This window comes from Lissotriton helveticus, chromosome 1_1, assembly GCF_964261635.1.
Source record: "Lissotriton helveticus chromosome 1_1, aLisHel1.1, whole genome shotgun sequence".
Taxonomy (NCBI): Eukaryota; Metazoa; Chordata; class Amphibia; order Caudata; family Salamandridae; genus Lissotriton; species Lissotriton helveticus.
In genome coordinates this window covers 872,114,978-872,134,919 of record NC_136057.1, presented here as the reverse complement: position 1 = coordinate 872,134,919, position 19,942 = coordinate 872,114,978, and the positions used below count along the sequence as shown (strand labels likewise).

At 42.9% G+C, this 19,942-nt stretch overlaps 1 long non-coding RNA gene across 1 annotated transcript in view; it reads right to left on the bottom strand.

Annotated features, from left to right (window-relative positions):
• Positions 1-344: 344 nt before the first annotated feature.
• LOC144771099 (uncharacterized) overlaps positions 345-19,942 on the bottom strand; it is a 169,993-nt gene continuing 150,395 nt past the window's right edge. The window contains exons 3-5 of the long non-coding RNA XR_013599106.1: positions 11,885-11,931; positions 11,268-11,314; positions 345-782 (exon numbers count right to left, since the gene is read on the bottom strand). This is a non-coding gene — a long non-coding RNA (uncharacterized LOC144771099). The remainder of the gene's footprint in view (positions 783-11,267; positions 11,315-11,884; positions 11,932-19,942) is intronic.

Here is a 19,942-nt window from a genome sequence, read left to right as displayed (position 1 = left end):
CAGTCTGTACCCATACACTCATTGAATCACTCCGCCATTACCCAAACATTCATAAAATCACCATGCAGTACCCTTGCACTTCTCCAAACACCCACACAATATCCTTGCTCTCATGGAATCACTCAGGTAATTTTTCTTTTTTTAACCAATAGATGTTGTTCTGTTAGAACCATTTTTGTTTAACAATTTATTTTAATGTATTTTCTTAACCTTTTTTTCTTTTTTGTGAGTTTTCGATTTTATTTAAACAAAAGAAAATTGAAAACAGCAAAGGAGCTGTTTAACAAAAAGAAAAGAACATTATAAAAAAGTTAACATTTATGTGCTTTGATACAACTCGTCACAACGTCAATGTACTGCTCTGCAATGCACAGTTTGGTGTCACACTTTTTGCAGACTATAGCCACTTCAAAGAGTTCAGGAACGATATGGGGCCTCATGCTGGAGGAACTTGCTGAGACAAGGTAGAAGGGGCATTTAGGTTTTGCTCTGCCACTTTGTTGAGTTGTCTCCTCCTCTCTTCTCCAGCCAAGTGAACAGGGTGGAGAGTCTCAAGGTGCTTCTTCATGCCGGTGGTCCTGCATGAGTATTTTTTCTCTGTGCCTCTTGATAAAATCCATTTACAGATCGTGCAGGTTACCTCGCTGGCGTTGACTTTCTTCTCGCCCTCTGGTACCGTAAAAAAGGCCCACACAACGCTCTCCTTCCTCTTCTTCACAGGTACCACAATCTCGTCCTCCTCCACATCTAGAGGATCGATGGCTGCATGACAGGATGCCATACTATAGATAGAAAATTCAAAATCACTCAACATGGGTAAAAAAGTATACACCAACAAGCAGCAGGTCTTGTCGCCAATATAACCAAATAATAGGAGGAATCCTTCCTCTTACAGAATGAAAATGATTTAAACCAATAAGATCTTTCTTTTTCTGCTGATATGAAGTCGCGTAGGGCTTATGCGTCGGGCACCCGTGAAATATTGTATACATAAATATAAACTATAATTAAATGTTTATACAATATTTGAAAAAGGCTATTAGTGAAAGTGTTTATTCCAATATGATATTCTAATTTTCTATAATGATATTTCACACTTTGAAAATACACCGAAGTTGTGACCCTGGCGCAATTCCAGCATGACCCCGGAAATACGTGCAGCGAGGGGTTGCACACAGTACGCGCATAAGTCCCGCAGTTGTGAAATTTTGTATAGTTAATAGTACAAAGAAAAAAATTGTTTATAAATAGTTTTCTAAATTAAATTAGGTAAACATTTTCACAAAAACTTTTATTGATAATTTCTTTAACCCTTTCCATGCGTTAGACGGCCCCCGGCCGTCCGACGTCACGTGAGTGTGTGCGGAGGATGGTCGGGGGCCGTCCTGACCACGCCCAGTCATAAATCACCTGCACCGCGGCAGAATTACGGCCTCGGTCAACGGGTTAACGATATTTCATACTTTTGAAATTACGCCGAAGTCGCAACTCCAACGCGACCTCTAAAATGCGCGCTAGAAGGGTGCGTGCACCCATCGAGGTGCTTTGCTTAAGGTACGCAATCAGCAGTGCATTGCGGGCGCGCGAGTTATAGTTAGTCAACTAACAATAATGGACCAATTTGTCTGGTTTTGTACAAGTAAAATGTCCAATTTACTATAACGTCCCTGAAACCAGTGTTTTTTCAGTGAATATATATATATATTCATTTTTGTTGAAAAAACAAAGGTTAGAGGGACGTTATTGTAGGCTCAGGTTTCACTCATACAAAACCAGTGTAATTCGGAAGTTATAGTTAGCTGAGTTAACTCTAACTTGAGCCCCCTGCAATGCATTGCTTCTGACCTCACATATTACATCACTCATGACATGGTCACTTATGACATTTGACATGAATGATGACATAATCTGGGGGCATATTATCAAGGGGGTTTATCTCCGCTTTTTTGGCTTTAAAAGCCAAGAAAGCGGAGATAAAATTATCTCCCTATTACCAAGCTGTCGCTAACACCAGTTAGCGACAGCTAATAGGAGATAGCGATCATCTTGGGCCCCGCTTTGCATGTCAGTGATATTTATCACTAATGACATGCAAAGTGGGCGTGCCAAGATGTTAGCGACTGGAAACAGTCGCTAACATCGCTATCTCCTATTACCAACTTTTGGAGATATTCGCGCTAAGCGCGAATATCTCCAAAAGCTAACACCTGCCCTGAGCAGTTCTTAGCCATGTTATCCAATGGGAGGTGGATAACATGGCTAAGAGCATTTGCTCGATAATGCATGAATATCGCTGACTTTTCAGCGATATTCATGCATTGCGGCCGTTTTTTATCGCATTTGCGATAAACCTTGATAATAGCAAGGTTTATCTGCGATACAAATCGCCGATTTGCGTCGATAATTTTTGTCTCTAAACAAGTTAGAGACAAAAATTATCTCTATTGGTTGGTAATATGCCCCCTGGTGTTTTAAAAAGTTTATTAATGTTAACTATATATACCAAGGTGTATTGGAGAATCAGTGGTATGTGGCTGACTGTATAAGTGAGTGATTAGGTGTCTAAGTAAATGTATGGGTGAGTTATTGTATGTATGTCTGTATCAGTCTGTCAGTTGGTGTCTAAGTGTGTGTATGGGTGTGTGAGTGGGTACATGTGTATCAAGTTCAAGTTTTATTCACATTTATTTGGACAAAATATCCTCAAACATTTTCACAAATACCTTAAAAATACATTTTAAATCTCAGATCATTAAAAAACATAAAAAATCATAGTATACTCTCAGCTTCTCTTTCAGCTTCGCCCATAACCAAATGCATCAGATAGTATTACATTTCATTTCTAAAACCATTAAAACATAATTTAACAGTTTGCATGAATTTCCCAATAGCAACGGCTATATCTAAATGGCTCAAATATTTTACAAGGGTTACTGCCTGGGCCTTATCTTTTATATCATACGTCTTAAAAATAGGTCATAAAAACTGCATTCGAATATCTAAAAGCTTCTGACAGTACATTAATATATGTAAAATTTCTAATGAGGTTCCCAAAGTGCAGGTGCATTTTCCTTTAATGTTTATTACAGAGCCTTTCACCCCATTATTTACGTAACAGGGGTTCACCCCAATTCTTATTCTTAATATTTATCTTCGTACATTCCAGTCAGGTAACCTATCGATATATGGGAAGCATTGTTCGTTTTCCCCGCTGTAGCCATAAAATGTACTGACATTTTATTCAAGAGATAGTCTTGATTCTATGCCCTCAAAATTTCTTTCCCCTGCACCCTAAGTTGCCTCTTGTCAATTTTCATCAGGTAAGTGTTGGGGCACAATTTAACCTTCATCAGACAACATGCCTTTGTGATAGTTGCTCTTATGTCTTTTGCCCAATTTAATTCACTCTTCTCAATTTCGTTTTTGCACCATTGTGATATTTTAAAAACCTCCCCTGATCCTAGACGCTTCCAGAAACAAAGTAAGGCCATACAAGCTAAAATGCCCCATGAGGTAATTCCCAATTCAAGTCTCACTGCCTGAACCATTGCTGGCTTAGGTAATGAGAATACATTTTTCAAAGTTTTACCCTCCTCAGCATCCCAACCATATTTGCCACTCAGGTAAAGTAATTCAGGACCATTCAAAAACTGAGGGGGTACCATAGCTGAGTAAGCTTTTAAAACCGGTCTATCGGACATCGCGCCATAAGCCGAATTATTTTTTTTCAATCTGCTGACCGATGCTGATGATCTCAGCTTTAGTGCATCAAGGTGTGTATGCCATTTCAGTCTTCTTTCAAAACACATTTCCAGATACCTATATTCTACAAACTTTTCCAGCTTCTCAGCAGCCTGAAACCAAGTAAACCTAATTTTTTTCCTGCCAAATCCTAGTAGCTTTGTCTTGCCAATGTTAACAACAAGTTTTTTCAAGCGACAGTAATCATAGAACCTACTTAGCTTCCTTTGCAGGCCAATTTCAGTTAGGTCCATAATTACTAGGTCATCCGCAAGTAACAGGCATGCCATACACTTTTCATCTTGTTTCGGGCTTGCCCCATTTACATTACCTAAAATTGACGGCAAATCTGCTGGTAAAAGGGAGAACAGCAGAGAGGCCAATATCCACCCCTGCCACAGCCCATTTCCGATCTCAATTTTTTGGGAAAGGCTTCCTACTGTATCCAAAATTATCTGGGCCCAGTTGTTGGCATTGACAATTTGTATCAGTCCTAACAAATCCTGTGGGATACCATATCCCATTAAAGTCTCCCAAAGCAGCTACCAGTCCACTAGATCAAACGCTGCGCGGAAGTCCACGAAGCAGCAGAACAAACTTCCCCTCTGCTCAATCGACTTCTGTGCAGTGGACCAGAGAGCAAAGCAGTGGTCAACCATAGAATGACCCGATTTCAACACCCCCTGTTCAGGGGGTACAATCTGATTTTCTTCATCCCAGTCTCTGAGCATGAGTAGCAGTATTGGTGAGTGATTGGTTATCTGAGTACCTGTATGGTTCATTGAGTGTCTGTGTGGGTGGGTGAGGGGGTGTGTGACTGCCTGTATGGATGAGTGAGTGCTGTGGAAGAGAGGCTTTTTTTTGGTTAGTGAGTTCATGTGTGAGGGGCTGTATGGGTGAGTGAGTGTGTGTAAGGATGTGTGGGTGAGTAAGTAGATGTTTCAGTGGTATATGGGTGAGTAACTGGGTATGTGAAAGGCAGTAAAGGTAAGCAATGGGGAAGATGAGTGACTGTATGGGTGAGTGAGAGAATGTGAGAGTGGCTGTATGGGTTAGTGTCTGCTTGTATCAGTGATTGTATAGGTGAGTGAGTATGTGTTAGTATCAGTATGAGTAAGTGAGTGTGTGTATGTGTGTATCTGTATGGCTGAGTAAGTGGCTGTGTGATTGACTGTATGGGTGAGTGACTAGGTGTGTGAGAAGTCCTATGGGTAACTGACTCAGTGTGTGAGTGGCTGTATGGGTGTATATATACATTTCTTTATTCAGTTTTACAAAACAGAAAACCATAAAAGCAGTATTGGTGTATAAGTGTATATGTCAATGGCTGTATTAGTGACTGAGTGGGTGTATGAGTGGCTGTATTGGTGAGCAAGTGGATATGTGTGCAGATCTATGAATCAGTGAGTGGGTGTGTAGGTGCTGGTATTGGTCTATGAATGGGTTTGTGAATGGTTGTGTGGGAGTTTGTGTATAAAAGGGTCTATGGGCTGTGAGTAGATGTGTCAGTGATTCCGTGGATGATATCGTCAGTGATGTCGTCATTGATGTCATTTCGGATGTCCTCATTGAATTCATCAGTGATGTCAGTGAACGTCATGAGTGATGTGATATATGCAGTCATTAGCAGTGCATTGTGGGGAGTGCGAGTTATAGTTAGCTCCTATAAGTTACAGTGGCACCCCATTCCCTGAGCTGATTTTGGCCTCAGGTCCCACTCCCCAGGGCCAAGCCATTAATTTTTTTAGAGGCTTTTTAAAGGGAGCGGGCTGAGTGGCCCTCCTCCCGGGCCATCTTTTGTGCCGAGGACCCCATTCCCTGGGGGCTGGCCACTTCATAGGGGACTGCAAGGGAGCCTGAAGGCCCTGTGGTCCCTGCCAGCTCCCTGCCTCCTACAGGAACCTGCATTGCTTTAACACACATGAAGCTGCTGACATGCAGCTCCCTGTGTTTAAAAGCAAAATGCTCCACTTTGAGCAAGGGAGAGCAAAATGCTCTAGGTTGCTCAAAGCGCAGTACTGTTTGCTATTGTGCTCCCGCCATAGCAAACTGCAATGTCTCAGGGATGGGCACCCTGAGACATTGCTAGAGCCAGCCCTGGGGGGTGGTGGTCCCCAGGCGCATTATTGGCTCCTGAAGGGGGTCAGCGGGGCACTTCCTTTGGTTTGCAAAGGACCACCCTTCATTCATATTCATATTATTGTATTTGCCCCGGGTAGGCGCAGTCCCTGGGGCTGCAAGGGATTTGCGCACCCTCTGCAATGTATTATATAAAAGCCCTGGGGAGGTGGTGGTCCCTCAATTTATTAAAGCTCCAAAGAGGTGGTAGACCCCAGGGTACCAGGGGTCCACATGGCTCCTGCACTTTGTTCAAGTGAAACCTCAGGAAGGTGGCAGTCCCCGGGGCAGGGGAGTTCATGCAGCCCTGAGGTGGTCATCCTCAGGGCTACTAGAAACTCGAGGAAGGGGTCCCTCTACGCCCCTTCCTTTTTTACACCTCAATGGCCCTGGTACCTGGTCCACCCAGAGGCCATCGAAACTGAAAGCAGGAGACCATGTTTTTTTTCTTAAATTTCAGAAAGATTTGTGGCTCCACCTGCAGGTTTTTCTTAGCTGTGGAGGGGTATCTGAGAGACCACTGCACCACGGTCAGGAGCTCATGGTGTCCCTACTCTGGCCCTTTTTGTTTTTTTAAGTTTTTCTAGGACTCACCTTCAAGCCGAGTCCCAGGATGGCTGCCAACACGTCCTGGTTGAAGTGTTGGCAACCAATCAAATTTTAGTAAGATTTGTGAGTCCACTGCAAGGACTCGCATCCACAAATAGCTTTTCTTTTTTTTAAAGTTAGATATCTTAAAAACTACTGAATATATTTACACCAAATCACAAATAGCACGCTTTCTGAACCAACACCTAGCCATCTGCCAAATTTGGTGTAATTCAGCAGTGCGGGCAGTAGTCATGTTAAAAAAATTAAAATTGCCTATAGACTTAACATGGGGAAAGCATGCTTTGGGACCATCATTTTTTCACGGCCGCTGCTTGACAGATCACCCCTAAACATTCAACACAGCAGCTGAACTAAAAAGGGGACTTCGGTCTTAACCATAACTACCTACTGGTGACTGCGAGTAGGTAATATATATAAATCTTTAACTTTAACAGGGGAGAGGATGTGGCCTAACGGCTAGGGCAGGCAATCTCAAGTCTGGGGAACAGGGTTCGAGTCTTGGCAAAGATGCTCAACATCCTGTGATTCTGGGCAAATCAATTTGGGCCAGATATACAACCTTTGGCAATTACGACTCACAAATTGCGCCGTATTGTGAGTCGCAATTTGGGAGTCGCAATTGGCAATGTAAAACAGTGTCTGAGACACTGTTCACGATTCCCAAAGGGGTTGCAAATTGCATACCTCATGCATAATAATGAGGCTGTCGCAATTTGCAACCCCATTGGGAATGGCTGGCACTACCCGTGATGGTGGCCTGCTGTGGTCAGCAGACCTCCATGTCCCGGACTGCTTTTAAATAAAGCAGGTTTTTTTTTTTTAATGCAGCCCATTTTCCTTAAAGAAAATGGCATGTATTTGAAAAAAATATATGAAACGTTTTTGTTTCATTATTTTAGGGCAGGTACTGGTCCCTGGGACCACGGCCTGCTCTGAAAAATGTTTGGCGCACCTATTCACAAAGGGGCAGGGGTTCCCTGGGGACGCCTTCTGTTTGCGAATGGCTTACCACCCTCGTGAAGAGGCAAACTGCAAGTGTTTTGCGACCGCAAATTTTACATAGGGTTCAGACTCGCTATTAGTAAGGGACACCCTTGGAACGCCCCTTCCTAATAGCGAATTGCTAACCCTATTTTGCGAGTCGCTATTTAATTAGCGACTTGCAAAATAGGGAGAGCACATGGCCCACAGGTTTTTTGCATGCACAAACGGGTCTCAAACCCATTTGTGCATGAAAAAATCTGTCATACATCTGGCCCATAATCTACTGTGTCTAACAAAAATCAATGTGTCCTTGTGTAATGCAACTGGTGCTTATGTAAAGCACTCTGATACCTAATACCTTCGGGTCAAGTTTGCACAATGGTGTTCCTATACAGGAGTATATTCCTCATGAATCAAAATACTGAAAACATCCAACATTTTTGATATTGAGATGCTTACTTGCAAAATGCATCTAGTATATATTTAGCAAACCAGGTAAATAAAAAAAAGGGCTTCAGTGCTGCATAATAAAAAATAAATACAGATCAATTAAAATAAATCTTCTCCACTTGATGTAAAAATAATGTGTAAAAATGCGCATATCTTGTCATTTCCAGACCAGTGCAAAATGTGCTAACGTGCAGTTCACAGTACAATTGCATATCATTTCACATTTTCTAATGATACATGGACTTTAAACAACACACCATATGTATATGCAATAAATGTGCCTAATTACATATGTAATAAAGAGAGCCTTGTTAGTCTCATATATCAGACGAAAGAACAATCTATTTTCCAGGTTGTCCCACTGTCATATAAGTCACAGCATGCCAAATGGTTGAGATAACACCTATATTGATATATATCTGCGCAATTCACAATCCAATATATAACACAGACTGAAACCTGAGCTGTTCTGTATACGCAGAACACTCTCCAATGCTGAAAGTTTTGTTGACCTAATAAAATGCCAATGCAAATAAAAGAGCAAATGATTTGGGTGCCAATGGAGATCAAAGTGGCAATGCACTCATTTCTAAATTAGGTCATTATTACTATCTCAAATCTCTAGTTCATTCATCAGGTTCAAAATTAAAGTGCTGGTACAGAAGGCACATCCCCTAAAGATAAAATGCATAACATAAATGTACTATGAAGAAATAAATATGTACACCCGTGCATATGTATAATCCATGTTCACACATCCTTATACACATTCAATCATATATAAATAAAAAAGGCCACCACATGCATACATACATACATATATAAATAGCAATCCACTGCTGATGAAGTCACATATTAAATCATTCATGACATGGTTAGTAACATCACTGATGACATCTAAAATGACATCACTGATGACATCATCCAGTGAATGTGGTTTGGTTTGTTATTCAAATATGTAATATACATATAGCAATTTGCATTGAAGAATGAGTGGATATATACATATAAATATATGGATGGAGGATTTAGTAGCAGTGTGATTGACTGTTTACTTGACTAATTTAAAGTGTCTCACTAAATATATTGGATAGTGACTAAACTGTGTGACCATCTGTATCACTTTATCAGTTGTTGTGTAAACTACTTCTCCAGTTGGTTACTAGCTATTTGAAAGTCTATATTAGTTATTGATTAGTTAACTGAGTATTTGTATGGGAGAGTGAATGTGTGTGTGGTTCGGTGGGGGTGGCGTGACTGCCCAAAGATGTGTGAATAGTGGATTCAGTAGGTATATGAAGTTAAAACTACATGTTATAACAGTTGTTTGGGTGAGTGAATATCTTTATGGGTGTGGTGATGAGCAAATTTGTCTCTCAATTGTACATGTCCAACAAACTGGAAAAATAAAACGCAGTGTATGTGTCTGTTGTTGTTTATAAATAAGTATACATAAGACTCAGTGATGGTATGAGTGACTATATGGATAACTGTATACTTGTAATAGTGATTTTATAACACACTAAGTATGAGTTACTATATATATGAATAGCTGAAGTGGTGTTTGTATAAGTGTATAGCTAAGTAAATGTAAGTGTGATACATTGTTTGCATAAGTGAATAGGATGTGTGCTGTGTGTAATGTCGATATAGGTGTAAAAGTATATTTGATAGTGTTCTATTGATCATTGACTGCATGTATGAGTGAATCTATAGGTAAGTGATTAGATGTGTGTATAGATCTAGGAATCACTGAGTGAGTTTTTAGAAACTTGTATTGGTATGTCAATGGATTCAAATATGGTACTCTATATTTTACAGTGAGTGATGAAAGGTTATACTAGTGTATGATGAGGTGTATCTGATTGTCACGTGGATGATGTCATCAGTGATGTCATTTGAGATGTCATCAGTGATGTCACTGACCATGTCATGAATGATGTAATATGTGACATCATCAGCAGTGGATTGCGGGTGCGCGAGATATAGTGAGTACAACTAACTATATCGGAGGAATTTCAATGGTTTTGTATGAGTGAAATGTCCAGCTAACTATAATGCCCCTAAAACCTATAGTTTTTTCAGTGAATTCCTAATGCTTTTTAAATGCTAATTCCTATCTATATCAGGCCTGAAACCTATGTTTTTTCAGTGAATTTCAAAGGTTTTTTAAATGCTAATTCCTAACTATATCAGGCCTGAAACCTATGGTTTTTTCAGTGAATTTCGAAGGTTTGTAAATGACAATTTTTAAATGTATTAATTGTTATATTTATTTTTTTTATACTGATTTACTACATTTTTTAAACTTATTATTTTTAGATATTTTATTTTTTAAATTACATTATAATTACATTATACATTACAATACAAAATATACTTTCTCAGAATGAAATACTTTAGTTTAAATACTTTGCAAATAGGCAATAGACTTTTAAGTACAGTAGTTACTGTTGTTGCAATGGGCAACACAATTTCAAAATCAGTGCAACATTGACCTCAATGTGAATTTCTAGTTAAATGCAATTAGTTACTTTATGGATTACTTTTTTAACCACAGGACTGGATCCTAGATTCAGTCCTTGGACATCTCCTGTAAACGGTAGAGTAAAAGCGTTTTAGTTACAGTAGTGAGTTTAAAGGAATATTATTGTATTTAAAAAATTGACCCTTAGAAATGTTTTCACATAGAATCACCAATGTTATCCTATAGCGGGAAATTCCTTTAGCAGGTAAGTCACTTTTTCTTACTCAGTAGTTTATCCTGGATCCAGCACTGGTGCATCTCCTGTAATCAGTTGAAAGAATGCATTTAAGTCATACAGGCAATTTTTTAGGAATATTATTAGTTTGTGAAAATAGACACTTAGAAACTACCCTGGTGAAAACCAGACAATGGATTCCTATAGAAGGAAATACAAGTTACTGGTAAGTATGGTTAGAATTATTTTTCAGGGTCAGTGCTGGGCTAAAAGATGCAGCACTGGGTTCTCTCCTGATAACAGGTGAGTAAATCAGAATTTGTTGTTCAGATGATTTTAGTGGAATATTTTAAAGTTCCAAACCTCCACACTTAGAAGAATTTCCAAGTGAAACCAGTAAATGTTAGCCTATCGAAGGAAATTCAAGTTACTGGTAAGTATGGCTAGAATTACTTTTCATGATTAGTACTGGGCTCAAAGATGCAGCACTGAGGTCTCTCCTGATAACATGTGAGTAAATCAGAATTCGTAGTTCTGCTGATTTTATAGGAATATTTTAAAGTTCCAAAAGTCCTAACTTAGAAGAATTTCCAAGTGAACCCAGTCAATGTTACCCTATTGAAGGAAATTCACTTAGCAAGTAAGTAGTGTTATCGTTACCTTTTCTTACTCAGTGGTGGATCCTGGATCAAGCAGTGCTGCATCTCCTGTAAACAGTTGAAAGAATGCGTTGAAGTCATACAGGCAATTTTTTAAGAATATTTTTAGTTTTTGAAAATAGACAGAAACTTTTCTGCTGAAAACCAGACAATGGATTCCTATGGAAGGAAATACAAGTTACTGGTAAGTATGGTTAGAATTACTTTTCAGGGTCCGTGCTGAGCTAAAAGATGCAGCACTGGGTTCTCTCCTGATAACAGGTGAGTAAATCAGAATTCGGTGTTCGGATGATTTTAGGTGAATATTTTAAAGTTCCAAAACTCCACACTTCGAAGAATTTCCAAGTGAAACCAGTCAATGTTAGCCTATTATAGGAAATTCAAGTTACTGGTAAGTATGGTAAGAATGACTTTTCGTGATGATTACTGGGCTCAAAGTTGCAGCACTGAGGGCTCTCCTGATAACAGGTGTGTAAATCGGAATTCATAGTTCTACTGATTTTATAGGAATATTTTAAAGTTCCAAAACTCCACACCTAGAAGAATTTCCAAGTGAAACCAGTCAATGTTACCCTATGGAAGGAAATTCAGTTAGCAAGTAAGTAGTGTTATCGTTACCTTTTCTTACTCAGTGATGGATGCTGGATCCAGCACTGCTGCATCTCCTGTAAACAGTTGAAAGAATGCGTTTAAGTTATACAGGCAGTTATTGAATATTTCTAGTTTATGAAAATAGACACTTAGAATCTTTACTGCTGAAAACCAGACAATGGATTCCTATGGAAGGAAATACAAGTTACTTGTAAGTATGGTTAGAATTATTTTTCAGGGTTAGTGCTGGTGCTAAAAGAAGCAGCACTGTGGTCACTCCTGATAACAGGTTTGTAAATCGGAATTCGTAGTTTGGCTGATTTTAGAGGAATATTTGTACGTTTAAAAAATCAACACTTAGAAACTTTTCTGCTGAAAACCACACAATGGTTTCCTATGGAAGGAAATACAAGTTACTGTAAGTACGCTTAGAATGACTTTTCAGGGTCAGTGCTGGGCTAAAAGATGCCGCAATGGGTTCTCTCCTGATAACAGGGGAGTAACTCAAAATTCTTATTTCAGAGGAATATTTGTACAATGATAAAGGAAGGGGGCGGGGCCTGCGGTGACATGTGTACAAACACGCCCTGTGGCACGTTTTAAGTGGCGTGATTAAGTACAGTGAATCCTGAGGTCCCCTGGGGGCCAACTAGCCCACCAGGTACCTATAGTATGCGCCAGGAGGCTGCGTTGCAGAGAGGTGTTCAGAGGCCACGCCCCTTTTTACAACACTCTGCAACGGAGCTCCGCGGCGCTTACTGGAGGTAGCTGGTGGGCTAGTTGGCCCCCAGGGACGCTCAGTATTGGCAAGGAATTAATTCCCCAACTGCGCCACAGGGCGTGTTTGCACACATGTCACCTCAGGCCCCGCCCCTTCCCTTCACCACTGTGCAAACACGCCCCATGGCGCATTTTAAGTTGGGGGATTAAGTCCCCTTGAATCCTGCAGTCCCCTGGCGGCCAACTAGCCCACCAGGTACCTCCACTAAGCGCCAGGGAGCTGCGTTGCAGAGAGGTGTAAAAAGTGGCGTGGCCTTAGAACACCTCTCTGCAACGCAGGCCCCTGGCACATACTGGAGGTTCCTGGTGGGCTAGTTGGCCCCCAGGGACCCCCAGTATTCAAAGGGAATTTGTTGCCTCTCTGCAAAGGCTCCAGGGGGCGCATTTGCAGAGTGATGCTGGTAGGGGGCGTGGCCTCCGGCCCAATCCTGTTTTTTTTTGTGTCATTTTTTAAAGAAGGGTGGCTGTGTAGCCCCCCTTCTTTTTCAAATTTTTTGGCCCTAGGGACCCCATCCCCCATGGCCTGCCCCCAATTAAAAATAAATAAATAATTTAATCGGGAAGGGGGCCGCGTGGCCCCCTTCCCGAGGCCATAATTTGCCCCAGGGACCCCATCCCTCAGGGCATGGCCCTTTTAAAAAAAAATATATATATTTTATTAGGGGGGCTGCCTTGCCCCCCTCCTATAGCCAGTTCTGGCCCGGGGACCCCATCTCCCGGCCTGTTTAATTTAAAAAAATGTTATTATTTTATTTTTTGGGAGGGGGGCCGCGTTGCCCCCCTCCCGGGCTCCTACTAGCCCCAGGGACCCCATCCCCCGGGGCTGGCCCTCTTCATTGGGGACCGTGGGGGGGTTCCCAATCCCCCCACAGTCCCACCGGCTCCCCGCCTCCTGCGGGAGCCGGCATTGCTTTTCCATATGGGGAGCAGCTAGCATGCTGCTCCCCATATGGAAAAGCAATTTGCTTTGCTTCATTGAGGCGAGAGCAGGTTTCCCTGCTCTCACTTCAATGAAGCAAAGCAGTTTGCAATGGCAGGGTGGGAGCAGCGAGGCTCCCGCCCTGCCATTGCAAACAGCAGTGTCCCTAGGGTGGGCACCGTGGGACACTGCAGGAGCCCGCCCTCAATGGCCCGGTCCCCGGTTTGAGAAGCTCGGGGTGGCAGTCCCCGGGGCTGGGGGGCCTCAGAGCCCCCCTGCCCAATTTTCTTAAGCACCGGGGGTTGGCAGTCCCCGGGGTTGGGGGGGCCTGAGAGCCCCCCCACCCATGTGTTTAAAGCCCCGGGGGACAGCGGTCCCCCCCGGGGCAGTACTTTAAATCCCATGATTTAAAAAAACAATTGGGACCCTGGTGGTCCTTGTTCGACCCCCTGAGCAGGCGTAGGGGGTCCGGGTTTGTCTACACTGCCCCCTTTTCACGTTTTGCGTAGTTTGTTTTTGTTTTCTTGTGCCTCGATTCTACCGAGGCACAAGATGGCTGCCAGCACTTCCTGATTTTGACAGTTGTCAGCCAATGAGCATTCAGCTCGTGCATGGCAGGGTTCTTGTAGGCTGCGCGTAGGGTTCGCGGATACTACTACGGATCCTCCATGCCCATAGATATATAAATGATTTTAACAGTAATTTTCTCAAAAACTACTGAACAGAGTGACACCCGATAAGCAAAAGGCACAAGTCGGAACTGAGGACTAACTCTCTGCCAAATTTCGTATAATTCCGTTCAGCCGTTCGGGCTGTAGCAATGGCTAAAGGTCCTATGGGAAAACATGTTTTGGGACCCCCCTTTTTTCTCAGCCCCTGCTTGACCAATCACCCCCAAATTTCAGGGGTAGGAGTGGAACTGAGCTGGCCAAAAGTTTGGTAACTTTTGCGCAGATTCATCAACCGGCGCCAAAGTTATTGTCAATAGAATGTTGCAGGTTTCCTATGGGTAATAGGTCCTAACTATATCTACATACTGGGCGACCGCCAGTAGGTAATATATATATATAGCTTTTAATTCCACTTGCAAGGTCAGACATGTTTCGGAGGTACAACCGCCTTGGTCAGTGCATATATATATATATATATATATATATATCTTTTTTTTCACTGGAAAAAACAAAGATTACGGGGACATTATAGTTAGGCTCAGATTCACTTATACGAAACCAGTAAAATTCAGCAGTCATAGTTAGCTAAGCTGAATATAATGTATGCCCCAGAGATGCACTGTAAACTCATGACATTGTCAGTGACACCACTGATGACATATCAAATGACATCACTGATGATATCACTGATGAACTCATCCTGTGAGTGTAAGTGTTTTGGAAACGTATCTTTTTTTTGGCCGATCTGCACCCAGGGGGGGCAGAAAAGCCCACTAGACACCAGGGATTGATTTTTATTTATAAAGGAAGCGACCCCTTGGTAAAGGGTCGCTTCCTTAGGGGGATAAAATCATTTTCAGACTTTTCTGCCCCCCTGGGGCAGATCGGCTGTTTTTTCGGCCGATCTGCACCCAGGGGGAGCAGAAAAGCCCACTAGTCACCAGGGATTTGTTTTTTATTTGAAAAGGAAGCGACCCCTTGGGGAAGGGTCGCTTCCTAGTGGCCCTAATATTTTTTTAGACTTTTCTGCCCCCCCTGGGGGCAGATCGGCCGTTTTTTGGGCCGCATCTGGACCCAGGGGGGGCAGAAAAGCCCACTAGACACCAGGGTTTGATTTATATTTATAAAGGAAGCGACCCCTTGGGCAAGGGTCGCTTCCTTAGAGGGATGTAATATTTTTCAGATTTTTCTGCCCCCCCTGGGGCAGATCGGCGTTTTTTTTGGCTGATCTGCACCCAGGGGGGGCAGAAAAGCCCACTAGTCACCAGGGATTTGTTTGGATTTGAAAAGGAAGCGACCCCTTGGGGAAGGGTCGCTTCCTAGTGGCCCTAATTTTTTTATAGACTTTGTGCCCCCCCTGGGGGCAGATTGGCTGTTTTTGTTTACCGTTTCTGGACCCAGGGGGGGGAATAGAAAAGCCCACTAGACTCCAGGGTTATTTTTTTTATAGGGAGCGACCCCTTGGCCAAGGGTTGCTTCCTTGGGCCCATTTGTTTTCAGTATGTTCTGCTGTGTCTTTATTTGGCCTCTCTGCCCACCGTAGAGTTGCTTCCAGGGGGCCCACGTTTATAATGATTTATAATCTTCCCCCCTTCGGGACAGACACCCCATTTGTGACATACCCTGTGACATAGCCTGTTGTAATGTGTGTTGTTTTTGTTTCTTCTAATGTGTATTGTTTTTTTCTCTTTAGATTGTTGCAGTGTGCGGTTCTGTTACTGGTGGTTCTGTTGTTCTGCTGTTTCTGTAGTTGCATGTGTTTGGTAAGAGACCTTTTTTTGTTCAATTGTAATGTAATTGTTTATTTTGCAAAGTGTGTAGTAATACGAGTATGTTTTGTTTCTGTTTGTTGTGATTGTAAAACATGTTTTGCATTTGTTTTTGATGTGTCCTTCTGTAGATGTAAGTTTTTTTTTCTTCTTTCTAGTGGGATATCGTTGCCTATTTGCTGTGTCTTTGCAGAGTAGGTGCTGGTGAGTGTAGTTGTGTCTTGTAAGTGAATTGTATATTTTTTCTAAATATAGTTTTTTGTGAAAAAGTCTTACAGTTTTTTATCTTACTTTGCGCAGTGTTGGGGTTGTTGAGTTGTTTGTGCAGACTCCTTTATTTGTAAGGATAATGGCTAGCCGCCAGATTACTGCTCAGCAAGTTGTTGGAATGCTTTTTGATTCTTCCTCTGACCATGGTCCAGAGTCTGAGTCTGATTCTGAGCCAGAGGTGGGAGGTGAAGATTCAGGTAGTGAGTTTTCTCCACACATGGCTTCATCTGATGATGAAGACACTTTGAGTGCTAATGAAGCTACTTTTGGTGTGGATGATGTGCCTGTAGTTGGGGAGGACATTGCTGTGGTTGTGGTTGGGGAGGACATTGTTGTGCCTGTGGTTGCGGAGGACATTGCTGTGCCAATAGTGCGGCAAGAGACATCTGGGCTGCAGCCTGGGGCTGCTAGATTTCCAGTTGGTGTAGTGAGACAAGAGGCAGCTGGGCGGCGGCCTGTGGCTGCAAGACTTGACGATGAAAGTTCTGACCTCTGGGTTGCACCAGGCATGGTGCAGCCGGCATTGCCTGAATTTACTGGTGTTCCAGGGTGTAGGGTGAACACTGAAAACTTTTTGCCTATTGATTTTTTCAAGTTGTTTATGGATGATGTGTTTTTGGCAGAGATTGTAGAGCAGACTAATTTGTATGCTGAAAATTTTTTGAGGGTGAACAGTGCCAGCCTTAAGTCCCACGCTAGAGCTACCCGGTGGACTCCCACAAATTTAGAGGAGATGAAAAAGTTTTTGGGCTTAACTTTTTTGATGGGCTTGCTTAGGAAACCATCAATGGCTTCATATTGGTATACTAGTCCCTTGATGGCAACAGCTATATTTCCGGCAGTCATGAGTCGTGATAGGTATTTGCTTCTGCTGCGGATGATGCATTTTGTTGACAATAGTCTTGCTTTGCCACGAGATCACCCTGATTGTGACCGTCTTTTCAAGATTCGGCCTGTCATTGATCATTTGGTTGATCGATTTTCTGAGATCTTTTATCCAGGGAAAGAAATTGCGGTGGATGAGTCTTTGCTGTTGTTCAAGGGCCGCTTGGTATTTCGGCAATACATTCCTAGTAAGAGGGCACGCTATGGAATCAAACTGTATATGCTGTGTGACAGTGAGACTGGATATGTCTCTAATTTCAGGGTGTACACTGGTAAGGAATCCAGGATTAACCCCCCTGGTTGTCCGTCGACTTTTGGAGTGACTGAGAAAATTGTGTGGGAACTTGGTCGTGGATTGTTTAACAAAGGCCATCATTTGTATGTCGATAACTTCTACACTGGTGTGCGGTTGTTCAGGGAATTGGCCAAAGTGGACACTGTTGCTTGTGGCACAATCCGCTCAAACCATAAAGGTTTCCCAAAAGAACTTGTTTGTCGAAAGCTTGCTCGGGGACAGTGCAGTGCATTGCGTTGTGAGGAGCTTCTAGCTGTGAAGTTTTCGGACAGGAGAGATGTCTACATGTTGACTACAATACATGATGAAAGCACTGAACCGGTGACTGTTTGGGGTCAGGTTGCAGAAGTGCGCAAACCTGTGTGCATACTGCACTACAATAAGTACATGGGTGGTGTTGACAGAGTAGATCAGAGGTTGGAACCGTATGCTGCTCTTCGTAAGGCTTACATTTGGTACAAGAAGTTGGCTATCCATCTTTTCCACTTGGCAACCTTTAATGCTTTTGTTGTGTTCCAGAAATCTTGTCCCCAGTCAAAGATGACTTTTGTAAAGTTTCAGGAGTCTGTAATAGGCAGCCTTGTTTTAGTGGAACAGGCAAGTGTTCCTAGAGTTGGAGTGGTGGAGGATGTTGCCATATTAAAAGATCGCCACTTTCCTGATACAATTCCTCCTACAACCTCAAAAGACTTTCCCAGTCGGAGATGTAGAGTCTGTTGGCGAAGAGGTTTGCCGAAGGAGGTTCGCATGTACTGCCCCGATTGCCCTTCAAACCCCGGGCTGTGTGTACCTGCTTGTTTTAGATTGTACCACACGCAAAAGAATTTTTGGGATAATCAATGAGTGGTAAAGTGAACTGCTTGGTCTTTATTCTGTAAAACTTATTGTTCAGTTTCAAAGTTTGTATTTGTGTAGTCTTTTTAGATTTAGTTGTCGAGTTAGTAGATTTGTATCAATTTGCAATTTGTTTTTGTTTCTCTTTTATTTAAAAAAAACCTAAAGTATGATGTTGGTTTGCGTGTAGTGTCCATTGTCTGACTGTGTGCATGGTTTGGCGCTTGGCTGCTGGTGTCTGTGGACTGGTGCTTGTCTGGCGGTGTCTGCGGACTGGTGATTGACTGGCGGTGTGCGTGGTCTGGTGTTTGGTTGGCGGTGTGCGTGCTCTTGCGCTTGCCTGGTGTTGTGTTTGGATTTGTCTTTGGCTGGTGGTGTTCGTGGAGTGGTGCTTGGCTGGCGGTGTGTGTGGAGTTGTGCTTGGCTGGTGGTGTGTGTTGAGTGGCGCTTGGCTGGTCGTGTGTGTGGAGTGGCGCTTGGCTGGTGGTGTGCGTGGAGTGGTACTTGGCTGTCTGTGCACGGAGTGGTGCTTGGCTGGTGTTGTGTTTGTGGAGTGGTGCTTGGCTGGTGTTGTGTTTGTGGACTGGTGCTTGGCTGGTGGTGTGTGTGGAGGGGCGCTTGGCTGGTGGTGTGCATGGAGTGGTACTTGGCTGTCTGTGCACGGAGTGGTGCTTGGCTGGCGGTGTGTGTGAAGTGGCGCTTGGCTGGCGGTGTGTGTGGAGTGGCGCTTGGCTGGACGGTGTGCGTGGAGTGGTACTTGGCTGTCTGTGCACGGAGTGGTGCTTGGTTGGTGTTGTGTTTGTGGAGTGGCGCTTGGCTGGTGGTGTGCGTGGAGTGATGCTTGGCTGGTGGTGTGTGTGGAGTGGTACTTGGCTGTCGGTGTGCGCTGAGTGGTGTTTGGCTGGCGGTGTGCATGGTCTAATGTTTGGATGGTGGTGTGGGTGGACTGGCGCTCGGCAGGCGGTGTGTGAGTTGTTACTTTCTGTTGGTCACTACACACACTGCTAGTTGAGTGACACTCCACACAGTCCATCATTTTGTGTAGTTGCAGTGTCAGAAATGTGGGCGTGTGAAAGTGATGGGCCCTTGAATGGCGCTGTTTGCTGGTGTGAGTGTTTAAATGTGATGGGTCCGCGGCTGGCGGTGTGAATGTTTTGTATGTGTCACGCGTACGAAAGGTGTATGAATGGCCTGTAAAGAGGTTGGTGCCTTGACGTGGCTTTACAGCTCACGAGCTGTGAGTCAGTGGTTCAGTTTATCATACTTTCAATTATACGCAGTGTATTTAATTTTTGATGAAATTACTTGCGTATCCAATTGTATGTACTGAATCATCACTCACCCTCGTGCCAAATCCAACCAGTATGTGTGTGTGCTTGCGGATTAGATGGGTGTGCAGTAATAATTGTTTTTTTTCTCTTTCTGCAGTAGGGTGTACCTTGTCCCTTATTGTGATTGTTGTTATGTGTTGCTTTTCCATTCGGATGGTGTCAATGGTCTGGTTTGTATCAGGTATGAAAGGTGCGTGAATGGCCTGTAAAACGGTTGGTGCCTTGTCGTGGCTTTACAGCTCACGAGTTGCGAGTCACTGGTTCGGTTTTTATGCATTTATTTATTGACAGAGCATTTAATTTTTTTGAAATATCTTGTTAATAAAATTTT